The sequence below is a fragment of the Nannospalax galili genome, unplaced genomic scaffold, assembly GCF_000622305.1.
Source record: "Nannospalax galili isolate Female #2095 unplaced genomic scaffold, S.galili_v1.0 scaffold529, whole genome shotgun sequence".
NCBI lineage: Eukaryota > Metazoa > Chordata > Mammalia > Rodentia > Spalacidae > Nannospalax > Nannospalax galili.
The window spans coordinates 200,538-211,068 of NW_008360309.1; the positions used below are offsets into that span (position 1 = coordinate 200,538).

General features: G+C 47.0%; 1 non-coding gene across 1 annotated transcript; it reads left to right on the plus strand.

The window, feature by feature from the left end:
• The first annotated feature begins 1,445 nt into the window (after window positions 1–1,445).
• Window positions 1,446–1,517, plus strand: LOC115068686. Its single transcript, XR_003848020.1, has one exon. It is a non-coding gene; the product is annotated as a small nucleolar RNA SNORD45 (small nucleolar RNA).
• The last annotated feature ends 9,014 nt before the right edge of the window (window positions 1,518–10,531 follow it).

Genomic DNA, 10,531 nt, shown 5'->3' on the forward strand with positions numbered 1-10,531 from the left:
TGTGTGATTTTTCAGGCAGTCTGGCAGCCTGGCAGGAGCCCACTTCCATATGTAAATAGGGCATCCCACAAAGTACCTATCAGCTAAGGTTTTTACCACTACCCCGACAGTATAAAGTATCCTGGTTTTCCCTCAATAATTGGAGCTGGACCACTAAGACTCGGAGCCGAGCTGAGTCACTGAATAAAGGAGCTGTACCACTGACTGAGTCCTGTGTCTTACTGCCTACGATCCAGCCTTCCCAGAGAGGGCTGTCTCTTCATAAGCCAGGACTCACGGAGACCCAGCTTTAGCCGTCCCACACCTTCCCACGTGATCCGGCAGCTGACGGATCTCGTATCTCGAGGAAGTGCACGGTGGAAATTGGGACAGAACCCGACCAGGTCAGCCCCGGTAGCAGAGAGCCTCAGCGATGCGGAGAAGCAGGGACCCGCCAGCAAAGCGGAGAGCCAGGGACCCAAACAGCAGACGTGGCCCGCGGGACCCGCCGCACTCCAGCGATGTATGGGAGACCGGCACCACGCCCAGCAGCTGGCGCCCTGAGATCCCCGCCCCCCATAAGCCACCATATAGGTATTGGGAACCAAATCCAGGTCTGCAAGAACAGCCAATGCTCTTAACCCCTAAGCCATCTCTTCAGCCCCTGGAATGTCACTTTCATTTGCAAATAATATTATTCCACAATCTTTTAGTGATGGAAAACTTCTAGAAATCTTTTATTGAGGTACATTAAAGATCTATTTTTATTTATGTGTGTGTGTGTCCGTATGTGCATATGCCACATGTGTGCAAATGCCCTTAGAGGCAAGAAGAAGGTATACTCTGGAGCTGGAGTTACAGGCAGTTGTGAGCTGTCCAATGTAGGTGCTAGAAACTGAACTATGATCCTCTATAAAGCAGCAAGTACTCTTAATTGTGGAGTCATCTCCCTACCCCTAGAAATCTTATTTCAGTGCTAGTCTGAGGGCTCAGTGGGAAAAGGTGCTTGTCATGCAAGAATAGTGACCTGATTTTGTCCCTGGAACTCACAGAAAGGTAGGAAAAAAACAACTCTGGCCTCTGGCCTCCACATATGCCATGGTAGAAGAACCTACAGACAAATCTTTCTCTCTCTCTCTCTCTCTCTCTCTCTCTCTCTCTCTCACACACACACACACACACACACACACACACACACAAACTCAGAGACACACACTTCAATATAAAATGCCCAAATAACTACTTATGACATAAGGACCAGGTAGAACATAATATAATCTGTAAGTATCTATCCTGGTTTTTATTGTAAACTTGACAAAATCAAGAGTCATCTGATGGGAAGAGTCTAAACTGAAGGAGTACCCAAATCAGATTGGCCTGTCACCATTGTTTTGATTGCTGTTTGATGTAGGAGGGCCCTTCTCACGGTGGCAGGTGGTCCTGGGCTGCTTAAGAAAGTTGGCTGAGGTCAATGATGTTATGGTATGTACTAGCTGGAAGCTAGCTTGATATGATATCTAAAATTACACTGAGACCTTGGGGGAAAAAAATAAGAAAAAAAGCTGGCTGAGCACGAGTCAAAGGGAGTGAGCCAGTAAGCAGCATTCCTCCATGGTTTCTGCTTCAGCTCCTGCCCTAATTTCCTTCAGTGATGGATTGTGACTTAGAAATGTAAGCTGAAATAAACCCTTTCCTCCCCAAGTTGATTTTAGTCATGGTATTTATCACAGCAACAGAAAGCAAACTGAAACAGTATCTGATACTACATGCAATCTTATCAGCTTTACAAATGATTCTGACATAATTTATTCTTTACATTTCTACCACATAGATGAAAATGGTCAATGTTCTCCTTTTTTTTTTTTTTTTTTTTTGGTCTTTTTGAGACAGGGTCTCTTGTAGCCCCAGCTGGAACTCTGTAGACCAGGCTGGCCTTGAACTCACAGAGAGTGCCTCCCAAGTGCTGGGATTAAAGGCATGTGCCACCATGCCCAGCTTTCTATTAATCATTTTAATTTTATCTTCTTAAAAAATGTTTCCCTGGGTCAGGGATGGTAGCACACACCTTTAATCCGAGCACTTGGGAAGAAGAAGATGGTGAATCTCTGTGAGATCAAGGCCAGCCTGGTCTACATAGCAAGTTCCAGGCCAGTAAGACCTACAGGTTGGCCCTTGTCAGGAGCTCCGACAGGTACGGCACAGGGGGAGAGGCCAGGACCAGCCTGGGTTCCTCTCTTGGGGGCTGAGCAGGATGGTGTCAGTGACTCAAAAACCACACCGAGTCGGGAGTCTTGTCTAGGCAGGAACTCACTTTATTGCATCAGGCATTAGCTTATATAGTTTAAGCAAAAGGGGGTGGAAAAGGGGGTGGGTATAGGAATGTGTCATCTGGGGCAAAGACTGTGGGCCATTGGGAATTTACCATGCCGGTTGTTACTGCACAGAGGCAATCTTAGCTAGGGCTCTGCTGAGTCACGTCCATGCGGAAGTGACAGGCCAGAGACAGGTCGCTAAACTTTAGCCAGGCTTAGGAAATTATATTAGGCCTTATTTTCCTCCATGCCGTGTGTATGAGGGTCCCAAAGGCCCAACATATTCCTTTTATTTTTGTTGTGAGGGCGGAGAAACATAACCTGTCTTAGGTTGTCTCCCTTTTGGAGATCTTACCCGTCATTGGATGTCATGAATCTTACTCACTGCGGTGCCTCTCCATGTCCTGTCTTAGGTTGCCTCTCCTCAGGTGCTGAAGTTTCCTGTCTTCAGGTACCCATGATTACCCTCATGGCCCCTGTCTTTGGTTCATCAGTCTGGGAGGGTCTTACCTGTCTTCAGCTACATGGAGGGCAGGGGTTGGGCAATCATACGAGGATGGCCAATCGTAAGAGCCTGGCTCTTGATCAGCGAGCCTGTGATAATGAACCTCAACCTGATGTAACTTGATTGCCTCTATTCTCTGGTGAACAAATCACATAAGTTTGTTAAATATCCAGGGCCCGACAGTAAGGATAAGGAGAAGTGTAAGGAGGGGGCCAAGTAGTGGGAGGAGGTAGAGCAAGAGACCATGTAAGCCGGTCCACATGGGGTTTTCTTGAAACTCTCGCCTCCTCTTTTTTAGATCTTCTTGGAGTTTTTTTAATTTTATCCTGGACGATCCTGGATCTACTGGCATAAAAGCAGTATTTTTTCGGGGGGAGGTCACCAGATCAGTACTTTTCTTTGTATAAGCATTAGTTGTTTCACCCCAACATTCACAGGGTTTTTCTATATGTGCTTCAAGCCATCACATGACAGCATTGGGGTCTCCAAACCCCTGATCACTGGGCCACATGCAGGTCAGTAGCAGAGAGAGCACCAATGTCCACATTTTGTCCTATTTCTGTGGGAGAAGCAGAGGGACAATCCTCAGGGGTGAGGCACTCCCTGGAAGGGTTATCATCATGGTCCCCTTGTTGGGCCAGTACCCAGAGGGGCCTCTTTTCATTTGGGGGGAATACATACCCAAACTCTCTTCCTGCTGTAAGAAGTGGGTCTGGTCCCCTCCAGGCTCCAGTGAGTGGGTCTCTCCATTTGACCAGAATGGAGCTGTAGCTGGTAGATGAGGACCAACGTTTTTGGAAGGGAGACAAATACTTGTCTTCTTTGGAAAAATTTAGAATATTTAAGGTAAATAAGGCCTTTTTTAGTTTATCATGTGGGGGCAGGGACTCCCCCTTTTGATTTTGTAACCGAGTCTTAAGGGTTTGGTTGAATCAACAATGGCTTGTTCCCGAGGGTTATAAGAAATCCCCGTGGAGTGTGAGATTTTCCATGTTTGAAGGAACTCAAAGTCTTGCTTACAAAGCATGGGCCATTATCTGTTTTAATTTGATCAGGCAGTCCAAGGGTGGCGAAACATTGGAGCATGTGACTGATTGCATGTTTGGCCTTTTCCCCGGTGTGTGCTGTCGCCCAGCAGGCACACGAGAAGGAATCAACTGATAGGAAGATATATTTGAGTTTTCCAAATGGGGCATAGTGAGTGACATCAATTTGCCAGAGGTTGTTAGGCCAAAGGCCTCTGGGGTTGGTACCCGAATTTTGAGGAGGGGGGACCTGAAGGAAAGGTTGGCAAGTTCGACAGGTGCGTACAATTTTCTTTAGGCCTTTGACTGCCATGTGGGGATATTTATGTCTAAGCCCTCTCCAACTGACATGGGTCAATTGATGAAATTGGGTAGCCTCAGTGACTGTGTGACACTGATGTTAAGAGGCCAGTTGATCAGCTATTTTATTTTTCTCTGACAGAAACCCAAGCAAATTTTGGCGGCCTCTAAGGCATTGGAGGAAAATAGGGTTTACCCTAAGTTTAAGTAGAGTACGGGCCTGAATCATCAGAGGAGATATGGGGTTGGAGTCTAATCTAATATGGGCCTCCACTAGGTTGGGCAGTAAATTAAACACATATAGGCTGTCTGAGAACAGGCTGAAGAGCTCTGATATGGAGTCTAATGTCATGACAACAGCAAAGAGCTCTTTAAACTGTGGCGACCCTTCAACTTGATGAGAGGTCGATTTAATGGGCATGGGAGTTTGTCCCTGTTTTAGGGGAGGGTAGATGACCAGAGAGGCTTCCAGACATCCTCCATCAGTAAACACGGTTAGGAACTTAGGGTTGGGTTGAGGGAGGAAAAGTTTGGGAGGGTCCCATTCGAGCCTTGAGAAGGAGCTCATCCATTTGTAAGGGCCATAATGGCAATCAATTTTGCCCAGAAAACCCTCTAAGGCCAAGGCAATTCTCTCATTATTTTTTTGAAGCCAGGTAAAATATGTCAACCTATAGGGAGTGATAATGGAGTGGGGCACAATACCGAATAACCACACTGCTGTGTCCCTACCCTTGATAATGCAGTCGGCAATTTGGTTGGTCATGGAATAAACTCGAGGGGCTCCACCCATGGACAGATGGATCCATTGTATGGGCTCCCCCTCTTGTGCGAGAAGAGCAGTGCACAACACACTTCCAATGAAAAGATAAAGAGACATTGGGGTGTCAGGATCAAACATTTTTAAAGTGGCCTCATTTATGGACTGTTGGACTTTGGCTAGAATTTGTTGGCACTGAGGTGGTAAAACCACTCTGGGGGCTAAGTCAAGGCCCCACAAGAGATCAAATAATGGAATTAACTCTTCAGTAGAGATGGGTATCCAGGGCCTCAGCCAATTAATTTTCCCTAGTAATTTTTGGAGCTGGGATAGATTATAATTGTCCTGAATGGTGAGTTGAGGCTTAATGGGGGAAACAGCATCCATAGATAAAGTGGTACCTAGTATCTTGAAAGGGGGTATACTCTGAATTTTATTAAGGGCCACCTTAAAGTTGTTTTCCTGAAGAATGGTGAGACAGTCAGAGGTTAGCTCATGGAGACTGGAGGGCTTGGGGCTTCCCAGAATTATATCATCCATACAAATATAGAATAAAACATCCGGCCACCCCATCAGTGAGGCGAAAATGTGGGCCAAGTAATATTGGCAAATGGGGGGACTACTGGCCATACCCTGGGGCAGGACGGTCCATTCAAATCTTAAATCTGGCCCACGAAAATTGGTTGAGGGTATGGAGAATGTAAATTTTTTTGTATTGGGGTGGAGGGGAATTGAGGAAAAGCAGTCCTTAATATAAATAATAGCTAAGTGGTATGTCTTGGGGATTGCCAGAATCCAAGGAAGCCCCCTCGGGGGGGGGGTCCCTAAAGGCATTATTTTTTTATTAACTTTTTTTTTAAGATCTTGTAATAGTCTCCAGGAGCCGCTGGCCTTTTTAATGATAAACACAGGAGAATTTCAGGGGCTTGTTGATGGCCTTACGTGCCCCAGATCTAATTGTTGCTTGACCAGTTAATAAAGGCATTGAAGCTTTTGTGAAGGGAGAGGCCACTGCTCAACCCATACAGGGTCCCCAGGTGTCCACTGAATTTGGATTACCGAGGGGCGAGCAGTGGCCCTTAGGATTGGGGGTAAACCTGAGAATGTCTCTGTCTGAGGTGCTCGAAGTAGGGGTCGTCCCTATAGTTGGGACGGCTTTTCTGGCCTTCTCTGAACTGTTGTTGGTATTCTTTTGTGTCTAGGAGATCATTATAGAAGGCCTTATGGTCGGTAGTGATAAAGGCTTCAGCCTCGCCCAGAATGTCCTGACCTAAAAGGTTGGCAGTTAGGCCAGAGATGATAAGAGGGTGTACCTCTCCACGACTCCCATTGGGATCTACCCAGGGTAGCCAAGTAGCAGTTTCCCACAATGTAGACTGACTGCCCACGCCCAGTAAGGACAGGCCTGGCACCAACTGTCAGGAGTGTGGGACTTCTTTTTTAATCACCGTGTGGTCTGCCCCAGTGTCAATGAGAAATTTGAAGGTCTTGTTTCCTATGGTTAGGGTCATTTTGGGCTGCAAGCCAGGGATCAATGGGACTGTCCAATGAGTCTGAACTGGCTCATCCCCCTTATTTAACGGGGCTGGGGGGGGCCCCGAGGGGAGTTTAAAGGCTCACCCTTAAGGTTAAATTTGGATTTGCAATCACGAGTGCAATGAAAGCCCTTTTTACATCTAGGGCAGGGTGTGCATGGGCCTCCCCCTCCCCCAGAGGGACCGGGGGATCTCTTGGACTGGTTTGGACACTCTCGCTGGAAGTGACCTTCCTGGCCACACCCAAAGCAGGTCCGCTTACTGGACACTTTGGTCTGCTGTAAGACATTGATAAAGGTTTGAAGCTCCTCCTGGCGGCTAGCCTGAAGCACAACCGCCATTGCCCTCATCTGATAAGACATGGACCCAACATCTTGGGTAGCTATGATCCATCTGTCCATGGGCTGGTTTCTCAGCCCGGCGCAGGCTAATTTGTAATCAGTAGTCATACCATCCCAGACCAGCAAGCGGGTGAACCGGTCACGTAATTCTCCGGCAGGAAACTTTTTTTTTTTTTTTTTTTGGTTAGACTCTTTTGGACCCTATCTATGAAAGAGGGGAGGTCTTTTGTGACTTTTTGATTGATTTCTGATATGGAGGACTCCGTGGGCCCCTCATCTAGTTTTTGCCAGGCTGCTAGTCCTATAGCCTGAACCTGGTTTCAGTGTTTGGCCAAACAGAGTTATTATCTAGTTTGTAGTGAGGCCAGGAAGTGGTGCACAAGAATTTTAGGCGTTTTACCCTGATTTTGTCTGACAGTTTTAGTTGCTTTAAGGATTTAAGAAGACAAGCAAGAGGCAAGAGACCTTGAGACTTTGAGTGCTTGGTTCCCATAGCAATGGATTACGTGGAAAGCAAAGAGGAGTTAAAGACCTCAGCAGGCAGGTAGGGGAACAAAGAGGATCTTTTGCCCTGAGGGAACAGAGGCAGAGTCAGGAGTCAAAACGGGAAGGAGTAGCATACAGGGAAGAGAGAGAGGGGGGAGGGAGAGAAAGAGAGAGAGAGGAGAAAGCAGGAAGAGAAAGGTTTGGCTTAGGTCAAGTAAAAACGAGAAGAATCAGGCAACAAAAAAAAAGCGTCCTTTTCTCTGTTGCAGGTTCGAGTTAAATTTCCGAACCCCAGGGCAGCATCCTGCAATCACTGGGGAGGGGAAATACGAGCGTGTGTTGTGTGTGTCCCTGCCAGTGAACACAGCATCCTGTAATCAAAGGCAGGGCGGAACCTCCCACACACCAGTGTGCTTTTGAGCAAGTAAAATGAGGAGAGGTTCTGCAACGGGGTGTGCGACCAGCCAGCAGATGGAGCCAAAGTACAAGGAAACAAGGCAGTGGGCCCGGAGGCCAAGATGGAACAGGAGAGAAGGCCTAGATGAAACACAGAGTAGCCAGTAAATGGAGGGGGGAGGGGAGTTTTGGGGAAAAATCAAGCAGGGGGGAAGCAGGAAAAGCAGGGCTTGTAAACCTGGCTCCGTTTAGTCTGCCAGCCAGGATCTGGGTCTGGAAGTGTTTACTTTTTTGTCCTCTTAAGATAAGGGAAAGGCTGCTGTGCTAAACAGCTCCTAAAATCTCTGGTTAACAGGTAGAATCTGCTTATCTTGTCTTTGGAGATCAGAGGAAAGGCAGGCTGCTTCTTAGCAGAGTCTGTTTCCCTTGACTTCAAAGGCCAAGGTGTTTATCAGCTCAGTTTTGTTTTGTTTTGTTTTGTTTTTAGGCTTTAAAAGTCCATAGGTCCCTGTTGGGGAGCGGGGACAGCTGCTGTTGTTTGAAACCCTAATAGGGCAGGGATAGCTGCTTGCTGGGGGCTAGTGGAAAATTGATCGGCAGTGCCGGCAAGCATACCATAAGTAATAGGTATGGGAGGCTGAGCATTTTGATTTCATTCTCCACGGATGCGGCACTCCTCTTGGAAATAGGCCATCCACTTAAGGAATATTGGGCCCGGAAGTACTGCCTTGGCGAGCTCTTTTCAGTCGCACACCACACATGTGCCTGGTGAGCCAACCCTTCAAGAATGGTTTCAGCCCAAGGAGAATTAGGGTAGTTTTTAATTTTTTAAGGTCCTGTGCCTCCCAAGGGTACCAGGCAGCAGGGCGGTTGCCCCCTGGATTAACATTGACAGGATAAAGGCTGGTTGTCTCACCCTTGGTTGTAATTTTTTTTTGTCATATGGGGGAGGGGCAGAGGGAGCCCGGAACAGATTGGTTTGAGAGTCTGCCTGGGTGGGGCCCTTGCAGGGCCAGGGGGCGCTCCCAAAAGGATCAAGGGAAGGGTACAGTGGCTCAGGGCCGTCTGGTGGATCCGTATGGCCTGGAGACTTAGAATCTTGTTTTGGGTTCTGTTGTACCTCAGGGACCTGGTCAACAGTCTTAGCTGGGACCAGGGCTTTCACCGGTTTCTTAGGGGGACAGGGTGGGGGGAAGCAGCCCTCCAAGGCTGACACGGTGGGGAGCACTCCCAGAGGGGGAATTTTTCCTTTTTCTACCTGAGCCCGTCTGATCAACTTTTCAACTCTATCCCAGGTATCCCAATCAAAGAGATTGCTTTCCAGAAGCCAGGGTGCGATCTTTAGCAGGCATCCCCATGCCAGGAGAGGTTGGCTGTCTGAGAGGTCAAGGACCCTGAGGGAATCTAAAGAGGGGTCAGGCTTAGAACTGGACTTCCCCATAATTTATGGGGGAATACTCACCCGCAGACTGATTGGCCCATCAGCGAACTTCATGATAGGCAGCGCCTCACATGGGGCACCAATCTGTAGGGAGCTCCGACAAGTACAGCACAGGGGGAGAGGCCAGGACCAGCCTGGGTTCCTCTCTTGGGGGCTGAGCAGGATGGTGAGTGTTGGCAACTCAAAAACCAGTGTTGGCAACTCAAAAACCACACCGAGTCGGGAGTCTTGTCAAGACAGGAACTCACTTTATTGCATCGGGCATTAGCTTAGATAGTTTACGCAAAAGAGGTGTGGAAAAGAGGGTGGGTATAGGAATGTGTCATCTGGGGCGAAGACTGTGGGTCACTGGGAATTTACCACGCCAGTTGTTACTGGGCAGAGGCAATCTTAGCTAGGGCTCTGCTAAGTCACCTCCATGCAGAAGTGACAGGCCAGAGACAGGTCGCTAAGCTTTAGCCAGGCTTAGGAAATTATATTAGGTCTCATTTTCCTCCATCCCGTGTATGAGGGTCCCGAAGGCCCAACAGACCCTGTCTCAAAAAAAAAAAACAAAAAATTGAGGTGGGAATGCCAGCGCACATTTATAATCCCCAAAATGGGAAGGCTGAGATATGAGGATCATAAGTTTACATTCAGCCTTGACTAAATGCTGTTATCCAATCCAGTGTGCAGTATGAGTAAGACCACCTCAAAGAATATTTTCAAAGCAATTTTTTTTAATTTTATGTGTATGAAGGTGGTGCCTGCAGGTATGTAACTGCACAAGTGTAATGCAATGCCCACAGAGGTCAAAAGAGGATACTGGATCCTCTGAAGCTGGAGTTACAATCAGTTGTTGGCCCATGCAGGTGTAGGAAACAAACCTGGGTCCTCTGCAAGAGCAGCCAGTGCTCAACTGCTGAGCTCTCTCCAACCCACAAAAGAATTTCTAAAAATCTAAATCCTAGCACTTGGAAAAAGCAGGCAGATCTCTATAAGATGGAGGCCAGCGTGGTTTACAGAGCAAGTTCCAGGCCAGTCAGCGCTATATAGTGAGACCCTGTCTCAAAAAAAAATTTTTTTAAAGCATAATCACACACTGCATAATTTTTACATCAACAATGGATCACATATATTCTATACCCTGCATTCTATACACTGCAGCTGAAATTTTTCTATCACCAACTAAATGTGTAGCTGAAGGGGCAAAAGAAATCATAGAAGGAAAATAACAACCTTCAAATACAATCCAGGGAAAGTATTTCCAAAAGCTCCTTCAAAAGTATGAAAATACAGATACAATACAGAGATCTCCACTATCAGACAGAAGTAAATATAATAACACTTGCAGCAAATCTATGTTGTAAAAACAAACAAAACAAGCAGTTCTTTTTTCTAATTGAAGATGACTGTAATATTTAAAGTCTTTGCCAAACTGTTACATAAATAGGGTTTTTCTTCCATATAAG